The 15,648-nt window shown below is 33.2% G+C and overlaps 1 protein-coding gene across 2 annotated transcripts in view; it reads right to left on the bottom strand.

The window, feature by feature from the left end:
- Positions 1-12,206, bottom strand: part of Oatp74d (Organic anion transporting polypeptide 74D) — a 75,031-nt gene extending 62,825 nt beyond the window's left edge. The window contains exon 1 of one of the 2 annotated variants that reach the window (XM_072908471.1): positions 11,477-12,206. The gene's annotated coding sequence lies outside the window, so the exon portion shown is untranslated. Of the gene's footprint in view, positions 1-753; positions 1,960-11,476 lie in introns of those variants that run through there. The other variant, XM_072908472.1, reaches the window with a different exon arrangement.
- Positions 12,207-15,648: the final 3,442 nt, after the last annotated feature.

Below are 15,648 nucleotides of genomic sequence, written 5' to 3' on the forward strand. Positions count from 1 at the left end.
GATTGTAAGCACAGCTTTATTAACTAATAGATCCATTTATCTGCGTTAATTTTGAAATAACGATGCAGTAATGCACGATGATAGCTAACCGTTTGCGACACCGTGCTTACACACATTAAACGTGATAAATCTGCATATTAATAAGCGTCTCAAAAAATCATTTTTCTCTTAATTGCTTGTTAATATCTTCTACAAATTTAATATATTCTAGTTCAAATATCTTCTTGTATAGTTTAATATATATAATATATATAGTTCTATTCAAATATATAATATATATATATATAATATATATAGTTCTATTCAAATATATATATATATATATAAATATTTCCATAAAACTTCTAGCAATCTTCTTTTTAGAATTTTGATGTTTAATTTAATTTAATTTAAATATTTAATTTGATTTTGATAATTAATAAAATTCTAATTTCTTGATATAATTATTATAATAAAAATTCTAATTTAAATACTCTGATAAATTTTAAATAATAAAAATTCTAATTTAAATAATTTAATAAATTTTAAAATATAATTAACCAAATTATGATCTTTTCTCCTAAATAATTCTAAAGCTTTTAATACACTTGAAAAAGAATTTTGACAATTTAGATGTGAAAGATGTGTAGAAGTTCCAAGATATAGAGTACTCACTTCACATTTTGTACAAGAATTAATAATAATTTTAACAATTAATTTACACATAAAAATCCAAATGAGATATATAATTATTGATATAATATAAATTATTACCAATAACGAGGTGAACCTCTCGTCATAAGTCTGGATCCGACTTTCTCTAAGTGCTTGATCGCGGAAACGAAACGAACTGCTCCAAGAACACGAACAAAGTGAAACAGTAGAAGCGACTCTAGATCCTGGCAGATGACTTTCTGTCTCTCTAAGTGGGGGCAAATATTAGAAGAGCTATCTAAGCATTAGCTAATTATCATGTTCAGTCCGTGTGTCATCATTTTTATCAATGCTAAAATTTAAAAAGTTTCTAATGTTTATTTATCACAAAAGATTTTTCTGGAATGCGGTAAAAAATAATTATGATAAAAGTTACTTTAAGAATATATTAACACGACAGAGAGAGAGAAAAAGAGAAAGACATGAAAGATTAAAAGAATTGATGATAAAAGGATAACAATTTCGGTGTCAGATATTTGTCATTCCAATCTTGGCGTTCGCCTCTTGTTAATCCAGCATATCGTTTCATATGAGCGCGAGGTCTTTAATTCTCATTCATGGGTATCACGCGTCGTACCATGTGGCATCGCGTATAGTGCAATATCATTCGACTAGATTGCATTCGCGAACCGTGGCGATGAAACGGCACGACGCGAAGGAAACGCGTGCTGGAAAATAAATTACGCATGTTAACTCCCGAAGGTGAAGTTGATTTCGTAAAAAATGACGCTGTAAATATTTTCCGCTGCAATACGTTATTTCGCAATGTCTGTGACAGCAGGAAAATTTATTCGATCTATTCAATTCAATTCATTACGTATTATTGTACACGGAGAATATACTATTTTAAATCAGAAAAAATAAGAGAATATTATTTTTATAAATGTTTGAAATTATGTATCTACAAAAAATAATATGTTCTTCGAGAAAAAAAAATTTATTCTGAAACACAATTGGAAAATTATAAATCATAGTGTAACTATACTTTGTATTTTTCACAATATTAATATCATTATCAAACATAAAATGATGCAATGTTAACATGTTTTTTTCTTTGTTAGATATCTAACATTATTTAACATAAAATGCTACCATGTTTTTTCCTTGATCAATATCTCTCCATTAAATAGAGAATCTCGTTTTATGTCTCTTTATCAGATAAAGTAGACATTAGTTGACTTTTCTTTCAATAAAAGAAAAAAATATTTGTTCAGAAACAAAATTAGAAGATAATAATTAATTAATATAGTATTTATCATATATATTTATCATATATATTCAGTAATTTATTTTCACAATATTTGTATTATTGTCTACTATACTATAAAATGTGATGTTTTCAGCATTTATTTTCCCGTCTTATTATTAGATATCTATCAGATAAAATATCAGATATAAATTTTTCTACTGTAAAAGTTTTGGGAATATGCTTATTTTCCCTTGCATTCGAGATATTTTTTGCATGTCTTTTATATGTTTTCTTCTTGAGACCCTTAAATCATAACGTCATGTGTAAACTGGAGGTGATAACAAAAATTCTTATCTTGTATGCAAACTTTAGCATTGCAAAGTTAACGAACCGCCGGATGTAGATTAATTGTTTAAGCGCCGGACTTGTAACAGTGCGTTTATTGCGAAGATAACAAATCGAGTTTTATAATGTTTGCCGAAAAAAAAAGCTTGACAATGTTAACGAACGAGCCTGTAACCTCGAGATCATTCAAAGAAACATGATTTCAAAATCATTTAAAGAAATAGTGTTGTCTTTCTTTAATTTATATAACGAAGAGATATTTTTTTATATCCATACACATATTACACACATTAATTTTTAATATTATATTTTAATTAAAAAATAAATATATAAAAATCGTAATAAATATACATTTATTTACTTTACCAAATCTGTGCGTTCCATTTCTAATGGGTCTTTCTAATGATGTAGGATAAACTAGGGTATGCTGTATATTTTTTAATAAAAACTACATAGTGCGTTTTTTAGTCATTATCAAACATAATCGATGTTGTAAATATCGATTAATTATGTAGCTTTTAATTATTAGAAAAATTACAGCCTATGGTCATCTTTTCCGTATGGCTATCATACCCTAGTTTACTCTATAGTTCCCATATGGTTAACAACTGCACGTTTTTATATTTGTCTCAAATTCTTTGGATTCCCAGAATAATTTTACAAAATGTCATTTTTTTACAAACAATTTTATAATACAGCCTAGAATGGTAAATACCTTATTTACAATCATAGATAGCCTAATAGCCTAAAATAGTAAATACTTTACTTATCATGTTATAGAAAAAGTACTGATATCAAGATATTCCATAAATGAAACATTCCGCATTAGAAACACAATGTTTTAAAAAGAAAAAAAATTATCTACCTATTCTATATATATATGAAATATTGTATATATGTGTATATGTATTTTAACTTTAAATCCTTATTTTTAAAATTCTACAAGGATTGATCTATTCTATTTTGAAAAAAAAAAAATCATAATTCAATTTAAGAAATTAGTTTAATTTATTTTGCATTATTATGTCTAACTTTTAATAATAGTCAAATTAATTTTTTATATCTAATCAGATTAATAATATTTTATTAATCAACACTAAACACATCGTTTATTTATTCATAGAAAACTTTCTCATCATCCCTTTCTTACTCCTTTAAATAGCCATGATAGCGTCGGCGATTACCACCTGTGTAAGTAAAAATGTTGTCCTTTAGAGGCGCGACGTTTGTCGTCCGAGAAGAGTTATTCGACGTTAAAGGCGGGGAAAAGAGGCAGGGAAGGTCTGTTAACGGGCAAGAAGGGTGCCGTAAATGCACTTCTCCGTCGAGTACGCCCTCGAAGAGTGTAGCCCTTTTAAACCTGTTTTCATTGCGAACCTTGTAACACCACAGCCTACGCCTTTCTATCCACACAACGATGGTCAGGATGCGAAGGCAAGGGCGTCCCTTTTCTACGGTGCATTCTTACAATTAGTTTCCTTCTTATCCTAATGGGTCGGCTCTTTCGACCTTTTTATTTTATTTCTCTTCTAGCTTATCTACAAAATTATCTTTTGAAAAGCATATTCATTTGCCCATCCCCTTTATAATCAAAATTGACCGAAAATAAGCACGATCAATTAAAAAAAAAAAAAAAAAAAAAAAAATAGTATGTTTAAATATTACACGATTACGTACTACACATCTGCAAATAATATAAAAATTACGAAAAGAAATAGAAATATTACAATTAAATAGAAAAAATTTTTTAAACAATTATGAAATCTCTGTACTATATTTCTTTAAGAAAATAGAGTTTTGCAGTATAACTTATATTGTGCAAGAAATTTATATATACTAATAAAAAAGGAGAAATCTGAAAATCATTTAATTGAAAAATTCATAACCTACATCAATGCAATTTTCTTAGGCTGTTATATTATGAAATATATCAGCTCAAGTGCTGATAAGCAAGTAGAAACGAAATAAGATACTGGGATATGAATATTGATTCTGATGATGATGATGATGAGATGAAGAGAGATATAATTTGAGCCAGATAAGCAATGAAGACGGATCACGAGACAACGCAAATAGTTTTCGAAACTACAGAATGTTTGATAATAATGTTTAATAATAAGAAAAACACATTTCAAAATAATCTATCAAACAATAAATATTTTCTTTTAATGAATATTAATTTTTATAATTTTACATTCACTTATTTACTTGAATTACTGTTTCTTCCTCTTTCTTTCCCTTCTTCCTTTTCCTCTTTTTCTATCCTCTTCTTTATCTCTTCTTTCTTCTCTTCCTCTCCCTTTTTCCCTTTCCTTCTCTTTGTTTTTTCTCTTTCCCTTGCCTTTCCTTCTTCTTCTCTTTTTTCCTTTCCATCTCCTTCTTTCCCTTTTTTGTACTCACCCTCCTATTTCTCTCTCCCTTTTCTTCTTTCTACCATTCCATCTTCCTCTTTCCTTCTCTTTCTTTCTCCCTCTTTCTCTGCTTCGCCTCTTTCCTTTCTCTTCTTCTCCTCTTTTCTCCTACTCTTACTCTTTCTTTCATTTCTCGGCGTGCAATATCATCACTGCGTGCTCCACCACATACCATCTCAAAGACGTTATAAATAACCGCGTTCAACCCCGCGTGCATCCGTGATTACGATCGCGGAAGATAGCAGAATGCACGGCGGTCATGTTGTTGCTCTCCACGTCCGGACCCTTCGGGACCACGCACGAGAACTTTTCCTTAGCCATGTCATTATGGAACTTGTTCTGTTCTGCTACGACACCGCCATAGATCTACTAATCTCCCTTTTTTTTCGAACACAAACATAAAACGGTTTGCATATGTTTTCTACATTACTGACCAAAAATGTTAAAAAATAATTTTACTTCAGCAATAACTGGAGAAGATAGTATGTAGCTTTCTACATTTAACTAAATTAATAAATAAATCTAAATTTTGTTATTAAGTTAAATAAAATAAATTATATAAATCTAGATTCTTTCTAATTTAATAATTATCATTTAAATTTTGTTTAATTAAAAGAATTGTAAAATTTGGGCGTACATAAATAAAGTTTACAAATTTATTTTTCCAGTAAAATTTGTATACATGTATGTGTATGTGAATGATTAAAGTTGAAATTAAGATTTTATTATTTACTTGCACTTTTAAAAATTAAGTTTTTCTCATCTAGCTCTGATTATTACTTTGTACAAATTAATATATTCACGATAATATCAATCTCTAATATTTAAAATAAATTATTTTTAAATCAAATGTATTCACAAATTATAGAAAGAAAATTCCATGTAAAGAGTCGATAATTACTTTTTATTTCGCACGTAATACGTAATCAAATTAATCAATTTTAATTCACCTTAATATGCATTGAAAAATAAATATTCGATATATCTGGATATTTATAAATAGTGAAGTATATATGTACACATAGACTTTGTAGCAAGTAAAGTTGAAAATTGCGAAAAATCTCGAAAGATAAAATACAAGTAAGATTGATAGATTCCTCTATAAATCGTATTGATTCTCATGATTGTCTGTTACTTGTATCGTCTAATTTTAAACATGAGATTGTGATTGTCCCCCTCATAGAAGCACTTAGTGTATCACACGCAAATCAATCACAGAATCATGCTTGATGACAATCCCGGGTCAAAGTTCGTTCTCAAGTCATCAATGTTCATCATAGAAACGCCCTGCATGACGTGACCTAACGTACCAATATAATAAGCACATGCGGAAATGGAGATCAAGATAATAGGTTTTAATCCACATCTATCATAGCAGGTACTAATTAACCTTTTAGATAATTTTTTTCATAAATAAATACAGCAATGGAGTCATTAGATATGAAGCAAATGTATAATAATTATAATTGATCGTTATTCTGTCAGTATAAGACAGTTTTCGAGCAAATATATTCTTAACTCGGCCAGCCAATCGTGCAATTCATATCTTAAAATTATTTTATAAAACTTCTGCGATAATAAAAACAAATTATTTCATATTACGTTGTACAGAATTAGAATAAAAACAATTAATCTTTATTGTAAAAATATTATCTTTTATTATTACATACAACTAATATTTTTTGAAGAAAAAAATGTATAAATATAATATTATAATATTAAAATTAAAATTCAATATACAATTTTACTTTAGGATATATGTAAAAGAAATTTTTCAAAATTGATTCTTTTATCCGTTTTATCCAAAATTAAAACTGACATTTTATCACACATTTATGATTTATAAATTTATATGAAACAAAAAATACTACAAAAATTAAATAAAATGTTATGATAAAACAAATACTTTCTGTATCAATAAAAAGTATTATTATTATTTCTTAAAAATATGACGAATGAACATTTGCGTCATTCTTTTCTTGTCTTGGCAAGGAGTCAATTTAGTTTTAAATAGCTCCGTATAGTTAAAGTTGGTCTCGTAACCGGTTGTGGCAGTCTGGTTTAGAAACTAGATTATCTCAGCACCAAATATCGAGAAATTCATGCGAGGGATGCTCTGTCCAACAGATAAAAACGCGACAAGTATTTATCGCGATTCGACAATTATTACGCCAACAATTGCAACAGTATACATTTAAATTGTGCAAATTGCGAAATTTTATTAGCGTAAAAACAGAAACAAGGGAGATAAAGGATTACATGACTCATTCGAATTATTTCATTTGATCATAATTTTGATAAGGAATGACCGGTTGCACGGCTCGAATCCGTCAATCGATAAGCGAACGGGCATCAAAGCAAAATAACCGCCCATCAGCTGTTCTTATACGAAGAGTGGACGGCTGAGCGAATTCGGCTCCGATATTGGCAACTCGTTATTTTATCACGATCGATGGATCGTATAATGGGCACGAGGCGTGTCGCTCGGGCTCTCCTCTGCGACTACAGATCGTGACTGCACGTCTTCCTGTGTGTGCCGGGTATAGAGGATATTAAACCTTGCTCTGTGAATCCGCTTGTATTATCACTTCCTCTTGTGTAACCATTTCAACCAATCCTTTCATTATTTTTACTTGATAATTATCTAATTTTATTCTTCTGCTAACTCATTTACGTCATATTTTATAAGTATATACTTTATAAAAAATAACACTCTTGCGCATTTGTTCGCTTACTTTTTTTATTTTTAAATAAGAAATTGTTTTATTATGAAAAGAAAGAACAGATTAAATCAACAGCATTTTAATACATCGCTTCCAAATATTTGATAGATATATATTTTATCCTCGCTTTTAACGATAGTAAAAGTATCAGCTGACTCTCTGACATTTCTCGAATGGAATCGGAACGCGATAGATAACCTTCGTGTTCAGATTAAAGATTCGCGCTTGTGTAAAGAGAGAAAATATGTATGTTGTATGTACGAAAATGCACTCGGCAATTGACTATGGACGTAATCGCGAGAGTGTTCTCGGAATCGGAGTTATTCAAAGGTTGCTCGGATTGGGACGCGAATGATAATAAGTGCAGCGAGCTCTGATACCGATAACCGGTTTAATGTGAGAGTATTTATAAAATTACAACATTAATTTAATGAAAGCGAAAGTGTGCAGTCACGTCATTTTTTTTAGAATTCACGCTATCAACGAATTGAAACGACGATGGATTTTCACAGAAACTACACTCGCATAACATACTGCAAAAATCGCTATCAATCCGATAAAGGACAAAATTATATTTAAATTAAAATCAATTTACGTCACTCGGATTATTACAGCGACATTATTATTTATATTTTAATTAATTATTTATTTAACATGCTGACCTTATTATCAAATTGTCGGAACGTTAATCAAAGTTGTGATGAAATGTAACTTTTTCAGATATAAGAAAATAATGAAGCTAAAGAAGATAACAAAAAAAAATATAACAATTTTATCGTTATTGTAAATATATGAGAAAATATCAGCATAATGAAATACTATGACGTAACTGCTATTTTTTCTTTTTTTTTAATTTGACGAAGTTTCTTGCTATTGAGAACCCGTTTTAGAACTGTATTTTATCCACTAAACGTGGAGACTTAATTAGCGACGCATTTTCGCGGGCACATTGATCCGTTAGCATAATGTAGTTAATATCTGTTTGTTTCTACAACTAATATTTGCTCAGCTAACGCACGAGCTCTAACGCGCTACTCAAGCACGATATTACGAGTAAGATAAGTAAAGAGACACGTACGTAGCCTAGCGTTTTCACAGGCTTCTCGGGTACGATAAAAATTGCGAGGGAGGTCAAGGTTATTTCTCCAATGAGCGGATATTTATTCTAGAGCACAATAGAGGTATACACTAGTATGTTTTATACGCGAATACGTATAAAATAAATGTGCGTTACGAAAAAAACGTACATATAAAATAAATTTCTGGGATGTAGAATAAAAATCTACATGACACTCATATAGCTTATATATATATTTTTTAATATATGTGTAATATTAAAAACACAGTGCTAGTATCACGACCATAAACTTTAAATGTGAAGAAAGCTTTAAAATATAAATAAATTTTTATTAGATTTATATACAACACGCTTGTTGTTTCCTAATAATGAATAATATATTTATATACACGTAATATGTTGAAAAAATGTTTTTGAAATTAAACCAAACTTATTACACGCGAGACACAAGTTAAACATAATCAAAAGACACAGAGATATTAATCACTAATATCAGTGTGAGCGTAGGTTAAAAGCATTCGCGAAATTTGCGTCAATCATCGAAATACTCGCGTTTCGCGTGGCGTGACTATGCAAATCGTATACCTATGGCAAGTGACAGCGTAATGATCCGAGTTATTACTTTGCCGCATGATTGTAATTACATATATCCATCAATCACATTCAGTACTTGCACCATAAAAAGTTGATCGATCTATTCGCCATAATAGCCATAATAATAGCTGCGTTCATCAATCGATAATTGTTTCATACGTACTGCAAATACCAAAACATTCGATATATCGATTATTTTTGAGAAATATTTAAATATTACAATATGTTATTGTATATTACATTTTCTTTTTTATTATGTATTTATAAGCTTAATATTTGAATTTTATATTTGAGTCTTATGTTAAATATTTTATATATATTTAAATTATCTATAATATAATATGTAAATATTAAAATGTTGATAATCTATCGCAGATCAAAACATTAAACAACAAAGAGAGCTTTATAAATTATTATTTTGGTGTATTCTCTTATTGAATTTCTTTCGACAAAACCATCGAGCGGAGAAAACTCAAGAAGGAAATTGAAACGTGAATGTTTCTCTTTCGCAATCAGTGCCAATTATACAAAGTCAACGCCAAGTTTTTGTTGCTTCTCATCACGAAACTCGTGGAATGTCATTAGTCACTCTTCCTCATTGAAAGTGGTCACAATCGAGATCTAAATAATAAACTTTCGAAATAAAAAAAAAACCTTTATCTCATATGTGTAACTTTCATTTCTACTCTTTTAATTTAATTACCTCTTACCTTCTAATTTAATTAAAATCGTCAAAGCGGCATTCGCTTATCAAATCTCTGCAAATAGTAAGATATTTCGCGTAAATGAACCGAGAGAGAGAGGCCTCCTTCTCATCTTTCGTATTTATTCAATCGATCAGATACACACATGTAATTCTATTCGTTAATCGGCGCTCATCAGTACGACAGGTCACGTTCCTGAGAATTTTTGAAGGTCCTCGAGCGAGCGTGTCGCGTCGCGTCGCGCAGTCTCGAATTTTATCCCCCTCGTGTATAATTCAGCCCAAGTGGGAGATATGGCAAGCGACGTCCGGTCCATGCGCCATGGCTATGCGCGAGAGAAAACACGAATTTCTGCGGACCGGGCTCGACTAGCCCCGATGAAATAAACCACGATGCAAATCCATTGTATCGTCCTATCAATAGCGAAAATATTTCACTTTATACGTATCAAAAATAAAAAGCATTTTCTATCAATCGCGAGTGTAATTAATCAACACGTGCACAATTGACAAATTATATTCTCGCAATATTTTATCAATCATATATTTCTCACATATTTATTGTGTACTCTTACAATTTTTTATTTTTTTTTTTTTTTTTTATATGCTTTATTTCCTAGTATTGTTATTTATTCATTTTCATAATTTAGTAGAATAATTTATTTCAACACAATTCATTAGAGTGTTGCATTATTTTTAGCACATGTTACTAGTTTCCCTAAAATATAGTATTATAAAAATAAAGAATAAAAGCGCAGTTGGAATACATCAATTCCTGTAGACATTTCGCGATAAGTTAGTCATTTTGACCCACTGACGTTATTATTAAAGATGACCAATATTACTAAAAAAAAAAAAAAAAAAAAAAAAAACATTACGCTTCGATGCATTATCGCGACAGAATGACAGGAACATCGCCAATTGCAGATATCGATGATCGATGAAAAAGTTTCAAGAGATAACAACTGCTTGAATTATTGTTCAAAAGTTGCTTTCTCCGACTGTATAATAATGCAATATTTTTCATCATCTAATAATTATCACAAATAATAATTCCTGACGTAAATATGCTTCCCTTACTGCATAAAATATTTAATATACGACAGAGAATTTGCGATGTTATGCTGAAAAGCACCAATGACGCAGTATGCGAAACACGTGTAAAAATAATCCCGATATACATCGAAATTAGCATGCATACTCGAAGTTTGCTCTGAAACGTACGCGGTATCACACACATTACCTTCAGCGATTGATTAAGATTCAAAATTAGAGAGCAAAAATAGTTTCACCCAATTAAATCCATTTCAATGTCATTCTTTACAACTGCATAAATTTAACGTATTATGAAAAGACATGAAATAAATATACGTAAAAATCACATTGTAATTTTTTTCAAAGTTTTACAAAAGCAAAATATAACATTAATAAATGTAATATATATTAGATTGATTATTAAATACAATGATTATCCTAATTAAAAGTGTTGACGCAATTATATTAAATCTTTCTTCGCTCTGTGTTACGATTGAATAAAGGGAATAACGAGAAATTCGTTCCGGATGTAAGTCAACCGCGGAATGCATTAGATTCTCACGGTCTCGATCAACCCTCCGAAAGATTGACGCATCCCCGAACCCATCAACCCCCGTCAAACCTCACGAGTCTGCTCTTACGGTCACTACGCGACCAAGGTCGCGGGAGCATGAGAAGAGGGAAAAAAAGAAATGTAACGCCTACCTGTCATAGGTCGCAGTGCTTTTGGTTGCTGTCATGCGTCATCGGCGCAGAATCGGCCGCTCGTTCATGGGGGAGAATCAGCCGGGAAGAGAGAAGAGAGAGGAGAACACTCGTGGGAAGCACGAAAGAGAAGGAGGATGGGAGAAAGAGGAACACATACAGTCAACGCAGTACCACTCCGGCAAGATATTTCGGCTCTAAAATAGCAATAGCTCCGCGTCCTCCGTCGACGTTTTACTGCTTCCTCGACGCAGTGACACACACGTGCACACATACATACACACACATACACGATGCGTCCTGTTCGTTTCTTCCTTCTTTCTTATCGTCGCCTTTTCTGCTGCCTCAATTTTATATCCGAATACAGTTTTAAAGGAACCAACTCTCTCACGTTTTCGTCCTTTCGCTCCTTTCACACTCGATCATCAATCGTACGTATCTTACGATACACTGCTCTACGAGATTAATGTCGCTGTCGTTCGAATATCGCCGAGAAAGAGAGAGAAAGAGAGAGAGAGAGAGAGATATATATAGTTTGTTCTGACGTTTCCCTCAAAGAGATAATCTTGAAAAATGCTCATTCGTCTTTATCCCACCACTCCGGGTCGGTCTTTCTTTCGCCTCCGTCGCCGTCCACGACCCGATCTGCAGTATCTGGGTATCCGTGTCGTCGTGCACGTCGATCGCACTGTGCACGCATTACAGATCCATTGATCCTTTGTCCCCTCGCCACCGTTCTCCCACACCCGACACCCCTCGCAGCTGCTGCTGCCGCCGCCGTCGTCGTCGTCGTCGTCGTCGTCGCCACGACGATGCCAGCCTTTCCGTTTCGCTCGAGCCGTCTTATCTCGGAGTACGCACTTGACGCATCATGCTGGGATTATCGTGGCTCTCCGGCTCTTCGGAATCGCTCCTTCCAATCGGGAAATCGATGTTGAGCAAAACTAGACCGAATGATTTTCACGAGATTTTTATTATCAAGGTGCTTTACGAATCTTGAGAATCATTTCCTCCAGTGTGAAGACTGCCGTGAAGACTGACAATCGGGAAGTTGAGTCTGATACAGTTGGAAGAATAATGGTAATTATTGATAAAACTAAAATTTAATGATAATAAAAAATTATTGTTTTTTTTTTCGGATGATTATTAAATCCAAATGTCATTAACAAACAAATTCCACAATTGATGATAGATATTAGATGTTTATCTGTAAATGCTCCTGCTCGTAGCTACTTGATCAATCGTACTAATCTCCGATACTGGTATGCGAAAGTTATGATTCCTAGAGAACTTGACGCGCTATTTTCGAAAAGAAAGGTGACAGCTTATAATTTTTCTCGAAGCCGATCAATAAACTCCGAAAGTTTTCGCTTCAAATCGCGTCTACAATATATGTTATCTCCTTCTTAACACGAACCCTGTTAAGTTCTCCCCTCGAATTAACTAATTAGCTTCCAGAGCTTCTCCCACGTGTCAATTCGATAATCAGCTGAACAACTGACCGATCGCGTTTTTCCTTAACAATTTTTCGACACAAATGTTATCTTTCCAGGGGCGACTTTGCGGGCCGTCGCTATTTTCACCGCGTTTCCTTCAGCTCTTGTTCGCCCGATACAAGAATTTCGTGTGAATTCCACTCCTCCGTTTTACTTCATGCAATTTTTTTCCGGAATCCTCGATCATCAATCTTTCTAGATTAAACTCCCTTGTCGTACCGATTCACCCTCACTTTTTTTCCTCTTCTTCCCCGTCGCACGTGCCGGTTTAACCCAGACACGCGAAGCGACAAACACTGAAGTCTCCCTTGGCAAAGCAAGAGAGACGAAGAGATGCTCGCGGCTCCGCGGTTCGCGCGCGACTGACCGAGGGCGAGAGTCGTTATTGGGAGCAGAGCGCCTCAAGTCTCTCCTTCTCTCTCTCTCTTTTTCTCTTTCTGCTGCACTCTCTCGCGTTCCCTATCTTACTCCGTCTCCCTCACGCTTGTTCTATCACATTCCCGCGTTGATCTCTCTGTCTCTCACGCGAAAAATCATTCTCTCTCCCTCCCTTCCTCCCACCCTCATTCCTATCCTGCATCCCTCCTTCCCTTTCTCTTTCCCTTCTGCCTCCCTCTCTCTCTCTCTCTCTTCCTTCCTCGCTCCCTCTTTCTCATTTTCTCTCTCTCTCTCTCTCTTTCTCTCCCCGTTTTGCTCTGCTCTGCTCTTACGAAGAAACCTATCTCTCTCTCTCTCTCTCTCTCTCTCTCTCTCTCTCTCTCTCTCTCTCTCTCTCTCTCTCGTTCCCACCGCTGACGCACTCGCGGTTGGATCGTACCGTCGATCTTTGTCATTCCTACTTTCGCTCCGTCTCTTTCCGTCTGCCATCTCATCTCTCGTCGCTGAACAGGTTCACTCTTCGGCTCCCGTTCAGCGCGGAGCAGGCGCGAAACGAACGAAACCGAAACTCAAACTCGGCGACCGCCTCCACTAGCTCTTCCTCTTCGTTTTCTTCTTATTCTACTTCTTGGTGCTGTTCATCTTCTTCGGCACGAAACTGTTCTTTTTCCTCCTCAGCGGCGTCAAGATGGTTCCTTTTTGGTGTCTCCTTCATTTCTCGCTTCCATCTTTATTTTGGTCACCACGGATTTTCTACTTCGGTTAGTTACATTTTCTTGTAAGGTTGACTTCTACTTCGTTCTTCACATCTTCACTTGGTACCGCGAGAAAAAGATAAGACATATCACACGTTTGTTATATTTTGTTCTCATATCTGTGTACATGCGTTTTTCCACTCTTATATTCTTGCTATATCTTATTCTCACATCTCTCCTTTCCATTAATATTCCATTAAATATTCCTTCCTCGAATTTATACTTTAATCCTATTATTCTAATGTGCGTTTTTATCTTTGTTCAATATACATATCATTTATCATTTTCTTTTTTGTTCATTTTCCTTGTTTACATTTAATAAAATTTCGGTAAAACAATATCTCTATATTTTTCTACATTTTTTCTTCTCTGTCTCGCTTCTTTTCTATGTTTTTATTTAATCACTTTTCTTTTTCACGTTTTAAAGTATTTTTCTCGGCATTTTCATCATTCTTACATTTATTTACGCTCTCTTCACTTTCAGACACGCTTTCATTCTCCATATTTAATCATGTTTCTCTCTTTTCACTTTCCATCTTTCTTCGTTCTTCTGGTCGAATACCTTTCCTCCGACAATTCTTCTCCTCAATCGTGGCTGTTTTTCTCAACTCTCGCTTTCTCAGTTTCGTATAGACAGCATACTTCCCTCATGATCCTGTCAAAACTCTCCATCCTTGTCTTTATAGCTACGAGCGAAGACACTGTCCAAAACTGGTTGGAAGATGCTCCGGCGCTCGTTTCGGCACCATAATCGACTGACCAAACTGCCGTACCAGAGAGTCACCCATTCCACTGCTCTCTCCTTATCCCTTGATGATTATTTTCATTCTCCTTAGACATTTTTGTGAGACCTTCTTCCGAGTTCGTAAAAATAAAATTTCATAAAAAAACCAAACTAATGGCTAGAAAGATTGTACAATCAAGTTGTTGTCAAAATGTAATCCCTCAAACAAATCTCTTATTTGATGGAAATCGATTTGTAAATTGAACAATTGACAGCTCTGGCTCTCTCTTACTTCCTCTATAACTTTCTCTCTCATTGTCAGTAGAAAAATCAGTGTTATCCTCTTACATCAACTCTTTAATCGCGTGTAATTTAATATTATAAATTATTTATTACTTGTTTTGTACTATATATATATATATATATAGCGTATTTAATTAATATATAAAGAGTTAATTAAACATTCTTGAACAATTAATATAAATTAAATTATTAACATTGATCTAATATGAATTTTTCGTTCAAATCATTTAGTTCTCTCAATAGTAAGGAAAATATTATTTCTATGACTTTATATTTTCACTATTACTGTTTCATAGATTTTGAGTTTTAAAAATTAGTATCCATTTATCTGTCTATTCCTCTTTGTCTCAAACCTTTGCTATGGTAAATGCTTTCTATGAAACGTTGTTTAAAAAATCTAAACATATTATCGACCGCGTTAACAAGCTAATATAAATGTCATAGGACGCCGAAAGCACCAGCTCCGATTTGGCGATTAGGGACTAACGAGGTTCAATCCTTCGTATCCTGTTTGGA

The sequence above is a fragment of the Anoplolepis gracilipes genome, chromosome 16, assembly GCF_047496725.1.
Source record: "Anoplolepis gracilipes chromosome 16, ASM4749672v1, whole genome shotgun sequence".
In the NCBI taxonomy this organism is placed as follows: domain Eukaryota; kingdom Metazoa; phylum Arthropoda; class Insecta; order Hymenoptera; family Formicidae; genus Anoplolepis; species Anoplolepis gracilipes.